A 5,013-nucleotide genomic window follows, 5' to 3' on the forward strand; every position below is an offset into this window, starting at 1 on the left:
TGGAATGGTAATTTGTCTAGGTTGGTGTTAATCCCAAGAGGATTATTAGAGCCTCTTTGATTAAGGAATAAAAGGTGAATTATTGTTAAACCAGCTACTAGAAAGGGGATTAAAAAAATCAAAAGTGAAAAATCGCGCTAGAGTAGGATTATCAACAGCAAGTGTGCCCCGCAATCATTGTACTACATTATTACTGATATAAGGTACGGCAAATACTAGGTTCGTAATTACAGTAGCTTCTCAAAAAGACATCTATCCTCATGGGAGAACATATCCAAAAAATTAGCGGCTATTACAAGGCCATCCGAGTTATTAATTTCTCAAAGTAATGAAAAGAGCCATAATATATTCCTTGACCAATATGAGTATAAATACAAATAAAGAAAAAGGAGGCACCGTTGGCATGAATAGTGCGGAGCAGTCAACCGTAGTTGACATCTCGGCAAATATGAGCTACTCTGTAAAAAGCCAAGTCTACTCTTGTTGTATAATGCATGGCTAAGAATAGGCCAGTAACGATCTGGATAATCAGGCATAGAACTAGGAGGGAACCGAACGTCCATCAAATGGAAATGTTAGCAGGAACAGATAGGTCTACTAGGGCAGAATAAATAATCTTGAGGGTAGGCTGCGTCTTGCGTAAAGATACCATTTTAAATAAAAAAATCACGGGAGCATTAAACCATCGACCGTAAGGGCTTCTTATTACTGTTCAAAAAGTCAATAACTAGTAGGAGGGCTAAAAATGAGTACACTATTACAAATGATTAGGCTAATGGAGTAAGTCTATTAACATTAAAATTAATGACCATGAAGTCAGCAGGATAGAGGTACCCTGAAGAAGAGCTTATAAATATATCATTTTTAACCAAAACCAAGAAAGAGAAGATAATTGTAGGAAGGATCCATATGAATGAAGTAAACACAATAGCAAACTTCTCGTTAGCTCTGAGTGAAGACACATAAATAAATATTACCAGAATTCCACCTAAAAAGAGATCAAAAAAAGAATTAAGGAAATTCACAGGGAAATATTTTTAAGCATAATACAAATTAATAGAGTTTGAATGAATAACGAGAGTGTAAAAGCAAGATGATGATTTATTAGGAGCATAAGTATAGAAATAACAACAATAGATCTTAGAATATCAAAAGGTAGTTTAATAAAAATAGTAACTTTGGAATCTAAAGATGTTAATAACTTTTGAAGTCCGAGATATTTCTCTAAATCCGGTTTACAAGACCGACATTATTTTGTAATTACTCAGTCTATTATAATAATTTATTTATCACTCTTCTTAGGGTTATTAATCTTCTCTTCAAGAAGCAAGCATCTTTTATTAACCCTGCTGAGATTAGAGTTCCTCATCCTCTTATTGTTCGGATTATTAATGTATTCAAACTACATAAGAATAATTAATGCATTCATCTTAATCAGAATTACAGTTTGTGAAGGAGATTTAAGGTTATCAGTATTAGTATTTTTAGTGCGTTCATCAGGATCAGACTAAGTACGGTTTTTAAATAAATAAGTGGTTCCTTACCTCAATTCTAAAATATTCAATACTAAATTATAAGTTAATATTTGAACTTCACTTAGAATGGGGGAGCACCCTATTGACTTTAACCTCAGGAATTTTTCTTTTAATAGTTATCAGATTGAAGCCAAGTTGGCCGCTAAGCTATAGAATCATTCTTTTAAGTCTGTTTGTTCTCTTATGACTCACTTTCACTACTCGGTCATTTATTTTATTTTACGTTTTCTTGGAGTGCTCCTTAATTCCTACAATTATCTTAATTCTTGGGTGAGGTTATCAGCCAGGTTATCTGGCTACCTAAGGCCCATGTAGAAGCCCCAGTCACTGGATCCATAGTGTTAGCTGCCATCCTCTTAAAATTAGGGGGCTACGGCCTCTTCTTGGTGCAAGGACTAAACATTTATAGAGATACTACATTAATAGGGGTCTGTTTAGTAGGCGGAATCTTCAGCTGCTTGATTTGCTTTCGGCAATCCGATGTTAAGTTGTTAATTGCTTACTCTTCTGTAGCTCATATATCGTTTGTCATTTTGGGTATACTTATATCCTGTACCTACACGAATTCAAGATCAATTTTAATAATGGTGTCTCACGGGATCTGCTCTTCCGGATTATTTTTTTTAAGCTATCTATTCTATGTGCGTATTTGAAGTAGTAGATTCTTGCTCACCCGTAGAACAATTTCTCTTTTTCCATATCTATGCTTTTGATGGCTCGGTCATAGTTTTTTCTTAATATAGGACTCCCCCCATCACTCAACGTCTTTTCCGAGATATATTAATTTATTTGTGTATTCAGTTTAGATTGAATGGTAGTAGCACTATCCGGAGCCTAATGTTTTTTCTCATCTTGTTACTGTATTTTTCTGTACTGCAGTACCAGTCATAGGGAAAGCTTATGTATTTTTAATTGATTAGAATACAGTCTAAAGGAATGTGTAGTCGGAAGTGCCCACTTCATTTCTCTATTAACTTTAATCCTCGTTTACTGTTAGTTTAAAAAGAATATTAGTTTGTGGAACTAAAGGAGAATCATCTCTAACAGTATTGTTATAAATCGTATCAGGTTACATTCTATTAATTATCGGAGTAACGGCTATTTGTTGTTCACTCTTATTGTTTGTATCCGATGAAACTTACTTACTAAAAATATCCTTCTTGCATTTGCATTATCGAGTCTGCTTAGATTGATTAGGATTATCATTTATCTTTCTATCGCTCCTGATTTCTTCTCAAGTTATAATCTATTCTTCTTATTATATAAGCGATGAAATTTTTCAAAACCGCTTCATATACATAATACTAGGATTCATCTCATTTATGGTTTTGTTAATCATATCTTCAGACGGATCAATGTTGGGTTGAGATGGATTAGAAATCACCTCTTATTTCTTAATCATATTCTAGAAAAATTACACTTCTTCTTCTAGAGTAATAATCACCATGCTAAGAAACTGGGTGGGGAATGTACTAATTTTATGATCATTGGGGCTAATCTTTTACTCTAGGAGTTGAGACTATATATTTTTAAGATATTTCTCTTTATCAATCATGCTCCTTTTCATTCTATCTTCTTACGCCAAAAGAGCTCAGCTACCTTTCTCTGCGTGATTACCAGCAGCCATAGCTGCCCCAACTCCTGTCTCATCTTTAGTTCACTCTTCTACTCTGGTGACGGCTGGGATCTATTTGATGAATCGCTTGTCTTCTTCATTTGAAGAGAGAGGATGTTCCCTAATTGTTACCATGGGGGCCCTAACTTCCTTTTTTTTTTCAGGGCTAGCCGCTTTCGGAGAAAACGATTTAAAACGAGTAATTGCATTGTCCACATTGAGTCAGTTAGGAGTAATAACACTTTTTTTAGGTTTGGGACTTACACTATTTTGTTAATTTCATCTCTTTGCTCGTGCGCTCTTTAAGGCCCTTCTTTTTATATACTCAGGGGTCGTAATCCACTCATTAGGTGTACAAGATATACGTCGAATAGGAGGGGTGTCTAAAATACTTCCTTACACTAGCTATATCATCTTAGTCTGTTCTTTAAGACTGATAGGATTCCCATTTTACCGGGTTTCTTTTCGAAATACTTAATTATTGAATCTTCAGAGAACCTGGGTCTATTGATTCCCAGCCTACTCATATTAGTCTCATGTCTTTTAACAAGAACTTATTCCACCCGAATCCTAATAATATGCTTATGCTCCTATAACTATAATCTAAGCTGCCATTTTAAGGACGAAGAAGGCGATTATCTAACCCCCCTTTTTGTCCTTTCTGTCCGTTATAGGAGGATATATTCTTTATTGGTGCTTTCTGGGGGATGCAAGAATTATCTTAGGTGCATTCGAGAAGATTCTTCTCTTCTACCTAATCGGAAAAGGGGTCGTTCTACCTTACTTTATCAAATCACTCAGCTTAGGTGTAAGACACTATCTAATTGAATATTATTTTTACCATTCATTACAGGGCGGAGAAGCTTCATACCCTTAGGTATGGGTGAACTTCTTTACTATGAGGATGATTGCGGTTGGGTAGAAGAAGCGGGACCCTCGCTGATCTACCAAAACATTTCGTGGGGCTCATATCTATTTTCGTTCTTAACTTCTTCCCCGTATAAGGTGCTCATTCTATCTTCTTTATTGTTCACACTATTTATATATTTCTATAGCTTAGCAAGAGCACAAAACTAAAGATGTTGGGGTGGATTATTCCTGGAAATATTTAAGAGACATTTGTCTATCTATGCATTGAAAACGCATTGTATTAAATATACTACATAAATAGGCAGTGAGTAGAATTTAACTACCCGGTTGAAGAGTTAGCAACTGTCATCCTTCTTTCTGCCTTTTAACAGGGGTTATCCCTTCCTCTTCATTAAAAATGAAGCGCTATTAATTAGCTTCTGTTAAAGAGTGGGGACCAAGAGGTCTAAATTCAGGTCGAAACTGGATTTGGTAACATCAATTCTCACTCTGAGAGAAAGGATATCCCCTCCTTTAGGATGCAAACCCTATGTTCTGATTAAACTATTCTCCTAAATAAACTAACCTCCAATAAAGCTAAGAATTATTTAATTCATCTGAGGGCTCCCCCCTTTCATTCATAAGATATTCTCACAACAAGGACGAAAGAAAAGAAGATAACCAAATAGGTTCCTGGGTAGGACATATTCAGAAATACTATAGGTAGGAGCAGGGTAATTTCCACTACAAAAATAAGAAAAATTAGAGCATTAACAAAAAACCGTATAGAAAAGGGGACACGACAGGAATTGAAAGGATCAAATTCAAATTCAAATGGGGAACTTTTCTCACGATCTAGAGACACTTTTTTTTATTAATAACCACCCCCAGGGTCAGCATAATAAAAACAAGTATAAAAATTCTCAATCAAACTAAAATAATTATCTTTCCCTAATAGGATCCCTCGATTGGAAGTCGAGCATAATATTTATGCTAGAAAAATTTTATTCTCCT

The 5,013-nt window shown here is 35.1% G+C and overlaps 1 pseudogene; it reads left to right on the top strand.

The window, feature by feature from the left end:
• The first annotated feature begins 361 nt into the window (after positions 1–361).
• LOC136041277 (NADH-ubiquinone oxidoreductase chain 4-like) lies at positions 362–2,532 on the top strand (annotated as a pseudogene).
• The last annotated feature ends 2,481 nt before the right edge of the window (positions 2,533–5,013 follow it).

Source organism: Artemia franciscana, unplaced genomic scaffold (assembly GCF_032884065.1).
Source record: "Artemia franciscana unplaced genomic scaffold, ASM3288406v1 PGA_scaffold_1202, whole genome shotgun sequence".
Lineage (NCBI taxonomy): Eukaryota > Metazoa > Arthropoda > Branchiopoda > Anostraca > Artemiidae > Artemia > Artemia franciscana.